This window comes from Carassius carassius, chromosome 28, assembly GCF_963082965.1.
Source record: "Carassius carassius chromosome 28, fCarCar2.1, whole genome shotgun sequence".
NCBI classification, from domain to species: domain Eukaryota; kingdom Metazoa; phylum Chordata; class Actinopteri; order Cypriniformes; family Cyprinidae; genus Carassius; species Carassius carassius.
Window position 1 is genome coordinate 30009081 of NC_081782.1, and position 9141 is coordinate 30018221.

Genomic DNA, 9141 nt, shown 5'->3' on the forward strand with positions numbered 1-9141 from the left:
CTTAATTTATGTATACATTAAAGAAACCTGAACTCACGCATTCAGGTCACTCCATGACAATTAGTTCAAACCACAATCAATAGCACACATGATTGCCTTTGCTCTGGTCTGTATGTTATAATTCTGTTACCACAGCCCACAAAGTCTAAAGTAAATGACTGAAGGTTCAAGATCACAACTAAAGCAAACACTGACCACTATAATGGTGACACACAAATTGTGATTTTCTTGTTTGGTGTGTCTGCTTGTTAACATCAGGTGTCTTCAATAATGGTCAATCATAACTCCATTAACTTCTTAATTATCTCATTAACTTCAATTCTGCTTCAGTGTTACCTTTAACACTGCTTCAGTGTTTATATGAGTCCACACTCAGAGTGTTAAATTAACACTGGGGATTTTGCTGTGTGGTTAACTCAAATGGTTTGAGTTAACATAACTTAAGGATATCTGTTTACTCAAACCGTTTGAGTTAAGTTTACTTGTCGGGTGATTGATTGATTGATTGATTGATTGATTGATTGATTGATTGATTTTATTTATGGATCAAACCGGTACAAAAAGAAAGAAACAGTAATCCAAAAGGATAACATGCAAAAGTAAAAATACTTATTTCCAGCATGGTCCTTGGTGTTACACACAGTTAAACAATAAACAGAAAACACAATAGACAAGAAATAAAAAACAAACAAAAACAAACCCATACAATATGAAGAGGAGGGTAAAAAACATCACGTAAAAAAAAAACTAAAACAAAATAAAAACACTGTAAAGACTCAATAACTAATTTACCCTGTCCCATAAATGTTTTTTGACCTGTGATTTAAAAATTCCTCTTGATGATAGGAGTTTTGTAACAGTAGGCAAACTATTCCATGCCATGATACCAGTATAAAAAAAAGAATTTTAAATTGCATTTGTAGCTCTAGGAACTATGCAAGAGCGGATGCTGGCCCTAGTATTATAGCCATGCTGCGTATGGACCATGTTTACATTAGAGCATAAATATTTGGGGGCATAACCATTAACAATGTTAAACATATGATTTAACTTAAGTTGTTCTACTCTTAGATGTACAGGTAGTAGACCAGCTCTTGTAAACTCCTCCCTACCTATATGAGTACGGGAGGGTACTTTTAATAGGTACCAAATAACATTGTTTTGTAGCACTAGACCCAAATATGTAACACTTGATTTGGATACAATTTCAAACCCATTACACATCACCTTTAAAGTTTTTGATTTTGCTAGTTTCCTTTTTGTTCCAAACAAAATTAATTCAGTCTTGCCCAGATGCATAGAAAGCTTATTGTCTACCAGCCACTGGCTGACAGACTCAAGCTCTATGCCAAGAGTATTTTCAATGTCATTAACATGTTAACATGGGTGTTACAGTCAAGGCAATCGGTTTACTCAAACGGTTTGAGTTAAGTTAACTTGTCGGGTTTTACAGTGCTGGAGAAGCTATCCCCAAAGGTCGGATATACTCTCTGTCCATCCCTGAACAGAAAGCTATGAAGGAGTACGTTGACGAAGCCCTCAAACAGGGTTACATCTGACAATCTACTTCTCCAGCAGAGGCTAGCTTCTTCTTTGCCAAGCATTTGAATAATGTATCTTAAATTGTGAGTGTAGTTGCATCTGATCAAATGCTCATTTTTATTCTTTAGCTTGGGTTAAACTAATTAATTTTACTTTGTTGGATCAGCAGCTATGCTAATGATGTCTCTATTTGTTTCTATGTTTTGCCAAACTAGGATTTACACAAGCTCCAGTCTGGATCCAGAACACCTGAGAAGAGATGATGCTGACCCTCAGAGGACCCAAGATGATGCTAACCCTGAATCAACAAACAGAACTAACAAATATTGCTACAAGTGTGACTGCATCAAATAATAATTATTAATTATTAATAATATTAATAATGTTCATCGTCTGACTGACTACGTCTTGTATTAATTTTTCTAAAAATCCTGTCATACATGCACAAACTGACAGTCACCACTTATAAGCTATTACTAAATATTGTAGAAACATAATTTTCTGTAAAGTTGCTTTGTAACGAATTGTATTGTAAAAAAACGCTATACAAATAAACTTGAATTGAAGGATTGAGGATTAAGACCCTGCATTGACCATAGAGCCTTAAACAAGATTACGGTAAAATTCAGCTATCCTCTTCCACTAATTCCCTCCTCTCTCGAACCACTCCGAGACGCCCGTATATTCACTAAACTGGATCTGAGGAGTGCATACAACCTGGTGAGGATTAAGGAAGGAGATGAGTGAAAGACAGCTTTCATCACCCCTGCTTGACACTACGAGTATCTAGTGATGCCGTATGGTCTTGTAAATGCTCCGTCTGTCTTCCAAAGTTTCATGGATGAGGTCCTCCGTGAGTCCTTAAAATGCTTTGCTCTTGTTTACATTGATGACAACATCTTGATTTATTCCTCTAATGAAAGAGACCATCAATGTCATGTCGCTCAAGTGCTCCAACGATTACGAGAATTCTCTCTCAACGTAAAGGCTGAAAAGTGTGCATTTCACCAACAATCCATGGAAATCCTGGGATATATAATCAACCAAGATGGAGTTAAGATGGATGACAAGAAGACGCACACTATAACATCATGGCCTACTCCGCTTACAGTAAAAAAGCTCCAGAGATTCCTTGGCTTCGCAAACTTTTACCGCAAATTCATCCACAACTACAGCATGCTAACTGCACCCCTCACTTCACTCTTAAAAGGGAAACCCAAGAACTTACTATGGACACCTGAAGAGGCTTTTCAAGGTCTCAAAACAGCATTCACAACAGCTCCACTCCTTCAACATCCAGACCCTGAAAAGAAGTTCATTGTCGAGGTGGACGCCTCCACTACTGGCATCAGTGCCATTTTGTCCCAATGTCCGGAATACTCCACTAAACCCATGCCCTGTGCTTATTTCACCAAGAAATTGTCTTCTGCAGAAGTTAACTATGATATAGAAAACAGGGAACTCTTAGCAGTCAAACTGGCTTTGGAGGAGTGGAGACACTGGCTAGAGGGGCCAGACAACCATTTTTGGTACTAACAGATCACAAGAATTTACAATACCTTAAACTAGCCAAAAGACTCAATCCACGACAAGCCCGGTGGGCTTTATTTTTCATGAGATTCCATTTCCAAATCGCCTATCGTTCAGGCTCAAAGAATCCCCGAGCAGAGACCTTGTCACGGCTTTATAATGTGGAAGAAACCCACGAAGATCCTGAACCTATCCTATCCACGAAGATCTTTGTTAATTCCATCCAAGGGGACATGGATAAAATGCTCCAGAAAGGGGCTCGTCACCAACCTCCACCTCCGCAATGTCCACAAGGCAAGATTTTCGTCTCAGAGCAACACCGCAAAGCCCTCATATCACAAACACATTCCTCAGTTGGTACAGGACACCCAGGAGTAAGTAAGACTCTAGCTTCGCTACAGAACAAGTACTGATGGCCAAGGATGCATGAGGATGTTCAAGATTTCATACAGGTTTGTGTTCTCTGTGCAATCACCAAAGTACCTAGACAATTACCTACTGGAAAACTAGTTCCTTTGCCTATCCCACATCGTCCATGGTCTCACATAGGAGTTGATTTTGTCACTGATCTTCTTCCCTCTGATGACAAAACTTGCATTCTTGTAACCATTGATAGATTCTCTAAAGCCTGTAAACTAATCCCTTTGCGAGCTCTTCCCACAGCCTTTGAAACTGCCGAAATGCTTTTTGAGCATGTCTTCCGGAACTTCGGAATCCCAGAGGATATTGTCTCGGACCGAGGACCTCAATTCATCTCCAGAGTATGGCGGGCATTCTTCTCTCTTCTCAATGTTACAGTTTGTCTCACTTCCAGTTATCACCCTCAGGCCAACGGACAAACTGAACGGAATATACAGGATATAAGCCGATTCCTCAGAACATTCTGCCATCAAAACCAAAACATCTGGAACCTCATTTGGGCAGAATTTGCTCAAAATTCCCTCCGTCAGTTTTCTACTAACCTTACCCCTTTCCAATGTGTTCTAGGCTACCAACCACCATTGTTTCCTTGGTCCGGTGAACCTTCAGAGGTCATCTCGGTTAATACCTGGTTTGAGAACAGCAAAAGAGTGTGGGATCAGGCTCATCAACATCTCCAGCAAGCTGTAAATCGTCACCAACACTTTGCTGACGCTCACAGAAGACCACATCCTACCTACCAGCCTGGGCAACTGGTATTGCTATCAACCAGAGACATTAGATTGAGACAACCTTGCAAGAAACTGAGAACTAAATACATTGGACCTTTCCCTATAGAGAGACAGATAAATCCCGTCACCTACCGGTTAAGTTTACCTGCTCAGTATCGGATTCATCCAACTTTACATGTGTCTCTTTTAAAACCACATCACCCCTCTGTTCTTATTCCTTCCGCAGACCCGGTCCCTGACGAAGAACCCCCGTTGCCACCTATTGAAGCCGAGCCCATCTACACGGTACGAGAGATCCTGGACTCCTGAAGTCATGGCGGTCGATTGGAGTACCTCGTAGACTGGGAGGATTATGGCCCCGAGGAGAGATGTTGGGTTCCTCGCCAAGGTATCCTAGACCCTAACTTGCTCACAGACTTTCACGCTCAGCACCCAGAAAAACCTGCTCCACAATCTAGAGGTAGACCTCCACGACGTCGGAGAGTTAGGTCCGGGGAGAGGAGGGTAGTGTCAGGGATTGGGCAGAGCCGGCCCCTGCCAATCAGCCACGATCCACGTCACCGGAGTACTAACCAGCCACACCTGCCACGTATCACGCAATCCAATCAACCACAGTATAAAAGCACTCACCTGCACCACAGATCCCCATCAAGCTTCCAACAGGAACAGTCGATCTGCACTGTAGCTTTGACGTTAAAAGGAACTTAGCGAACTTACCTGCCTGGATATCCCACTCCATGTGATCATCCAAGCACATATATCTTCAGTGAAGATTCTACGATCACTTGGAAGCACGGATTCACCGCACTTGTATATATTTCACTCAATAAATCACTGTACTGAATTCACCTTACCTCTGAGTCCTGATTATATCCTGACAGCTACATTTACATAGCCTTCCTTACATGGTAATAGCCCATATATGGGTTCATTTGAAAGCTTAGAGTCTCTCTAGAAAATCCAGCTTAAAATGTATTCATTTCACACATGAATTTCCGCCTAACAAAATAATGTTTTCTAAGATTGTGTATTTTATATATTTTTCACAAAAGTCCTATTTCACAAGAAAGCTCTAATTCTCAGGAATTTGACTATGTAAATTATTACATTGTGTGACAATCACAGATCGAATGATCTTCAATAGAATCACAACGTGGAATTTGTTACCTCTTAGCAAACTTTCGTATGGGTCACATTACTACTTGTACTTCTGCTTCAGTCAGCTGCAAAGAGCCACAAATACTCTATATTATCTTTTTAGATTATGATCTCTTCTATTAAATGAGACCATTTTCAAGTTTCTGTGTGCTTCCATCAGTGAGATATTTAGGCTGCATCCAAAAACACTAAAATGCTGCCTTTGGATGCAGCATTCCAAGGCAGGAAGGCACCAATGCATGTTCAAATCCAAATTCTGCTTTACTTCCTGTCTCCGGAGGTACCTTCTTCTGATAAAATTTTGAAGGCAGCATAGATGTGTCCTTCACTGCCTTTGCTATCTGTGACGAGTGGGGCGGGGCCGAGGGATGTGGGAACACGAGTGAGGCCGGTGGAGTGATTGGGAAATCCACTGTAATGAATTAAAACCTTCGTAATCATCGGGAAGAAGGAGGCGGGAACCAGCGGACAATCAAATGAAACTTTAATAACCAAATAAACACAAAACAGCGCACCAGCCCCTCACGGACGACTGGTGCACGCAAATAAAAACCAAAACACAACTAAAAGCCCAGGCCTGGTCCTCTCTCGTCCTTCACTGTCGTCGCTCCAGTTTTATATCCTTCCATCTCCTCTGTGGGACTCGAGACCGGTGGTGGGTCGCAGGTGTAGCGGATTTCCCAATCACTCCACCGGCCTCACTCGTGTTCCCACATCCCTCGGCCCTGCCCCACTCGTCACACTATCCCACAAACCTGTGCGTTCCATTCCATGATGGTTGATAATAAGCAGCCAATATACTAATAATATGCATGCTAATAAGCAATTAGTAAATAGTCAGAATTGGTCTCTGAACTGATTTGTTACCAATATTTCTCATTAATAATTATACAACTGAAGAATTCCTCCTCATTGTTACGGATCACTCGGGAGGCTGAGGAGTAACAGAGAGAATGGTTTATTGAACAGACACAAGCAGAGGAGCAGGTAGTGTAGGGTGGAGTGATCAGTGCTCCATCAACTGATTGTCCCTCATGCTTTGAAAGACACTGTTCTGCAGATGCTGCATGGAAATCCTGTAACTGGTCATTCATCTGCTGATAAGGTCCTGAAACATGCTCATCAGCTGTGCTACTGGCCCTTTATGTCACGTGACATCAAGATGTGGTGCAAGCAATGTACTCCATGTGACGCCAGACGGAGTCCCACACCTTATCAGAGAGCTCCAATGAAAACAATTGTTGCTACTGAGCCATTCCAATAGGTTGCAGCTGACATACTTGAGCTCCCCATCACGAGTCGTGGCAACAGGTATGTGCTTGTTGTCCAAGATTATTTCTCCAAGTATGTCAACCTTTATGCCATTCCAGACCAGCGCGCCATAACAGTAGCGAAATGTCTGTTTGAAAACTTCATCTGTGAGCATGGTATCCCGGAAATGCTTCACACTGATCAGGGACGTCAGTTTGAATCTGACCTGGTGAAACATCTGTGTGACCTGCTGTGCGTGCAGAAAACACGAACCAGCCCATATCATCCTCAGTGTGACGGCATGATTGAGAGCTTCAACAGGACACTTATTGATCAGTTAGCCAAGACACTTCTTCAGCCGTCTGGGGAATGGGATGACTGCCTCAACCAAGTTGCTTTGGCTTACAATACCAACCCACACTCTACAACAAGATTCACACCATTCTTCCTCACACATGGTCATGAAGCCAGGATGCCTGTCAACATGCTGTTACCTAACAACACACCATCTTTGTCTATTACCGGTTCTCCTGCTGACTATGTTGCACAATTGACACAGAAACTTCAGTCCGCTTTCAGTTCTGCTGCATGGAACAGAGATTATGCCCACAATCAGCAGAAACGACAGTATGACAAGAGTGTTAAGCACACTCCCTATGTTCCGGGAGACCTTGTCTGGTTAAATGACCCCACTACAGCAAAACAAAAACTTGCTCCTCATTGGAAAGGCCCCTTTGAAATATTAGAGTGCCTAGGATCTGATGTGGATTCTCCTGGAGTGACATAAAGGATCTCCTGGATCAGTCTGATAAGTCCCAGATTGTCCACTACAACCATCTCAGACCCTACTATGCTCCTGTGCCAGATTGTGGACATGAGACACCTACACGTGACTTTTTGCAGTCTCAACTCCCTCATTTGACTGCATTATCAGGTGCTTTGCCCTTTAAGCCTTTAAAGTTTGCAGCCACGAGGAGCTACACCTTATCTTGCCAGGGCAATACTCCCTCATTAGTCCCTCCCACTGGCCATCCACAACCCCGACCACACTCCCAATCCCGCTCTCCCCTGACTCAGTCTTGCTCAGCCCCCTCCTTTGGCCCAGTAGGCCAGTTTGACACTGTCCCCTCCACTCCTCAGGCTTCTGGGTTTTTGCTACGCCCTGGGAAACATTCAGTTAGACCTCCAAGATTCCTGAAGGACTATGTTCTGAACTGATACAGTTGGTTTATTGCTGTGGTTACTGTTACTTGTTTATTTGATGGGAAACGGGGATGTTTCTTTTGTGGGAGGGGGAGGAAATGTAAGGTTTAGAAGTGGAGTTCATATTTCATATTGGAAAGCTGTAATGCTTAGAATTTAATATGATTTATATTTGAGTTAATATACTAGAAGTATATTTACAATGTTTAGTCAGTTAATTATTTACACCTTTATGTGTTTACATGTTTAATGCAGTAAGGATATTCTGCTGAATTCACTCACGTTTATCTCAGTCTAAGTCCTTGCTTCTGATTGGTTAGTGACGTCACGTGAAAGGCTGTGTTTAAGGAAGTGTTGTTGTTGTGACGGTGTTCAGTAAAAAGTGCCGCTTGAGGAAGTCTTCTGTCTCCATTCTGCTGTTTATTATCATAAAGAGTGATCTACCACCACATAATGAACCTTCACGTGTAACCGGGCTTATATAATGAAATCATTTTACTTGATCATTACTTGCATGCAGTGGCGGCTCCAGACAATTTAGGATGGGGGGGGCAATGTGGAGTCCTGGTCATTTCAAGGGGGGTCTCATGAAAGCCAACAAAAAGCACAGTGGACACGGCTAACAACTGCATATTACTGCTACTAAACAACAAAAACAACACAGCATATCAACTACTTTGTTTTTAATTAATTAATCAATTGCAGTTTGCAAACAATATGCTCAAACTTTAAATGGTTGGTTCACCCAAATATTAAAATTATGTCATTAATGACTCACCCTCATGTCGTTCCAAACCTGTAAGACCTCCGTTTATCTTCGGAACACAGTTTAAGATATTTTAGATTTAGTCCGAGAGCTCTCAGTCCCTCCATTGAAACTGTGTGTACGGTCTACTGTCCATGTCCAGAAAGGTAAGAAAAACATCATCAAAGTAGTCCATGTGACATCAGAGGGTCAGTTAGAATTTGTTAAAGCATCGAAAATACATAAACTACAAAACTATGACTTTATTAAGCATTGTCTTCTCTTCCATGTCTGTTGTGTGAGATTTCAAAACACTGCAGTTTAGTGATATCCGGTTCGCGAACGAATCATTCGATGTAACCGGATCTTTTTGAACCAGTTCACCAAATCGAACTGAATCGTTTGAAACAGTTTTGCATCTCCAATAAGCATTAATCCACAAATGACTTAATCGGTTAACCTTTTTTTAACGTGGCTGACACTCCCTCTGAACAGGGCTGTGCAGAGACCTTTGGAGGAAAGGTGCTCAAAGTATAAAAAGGGCACATGGAACAAGGCTTT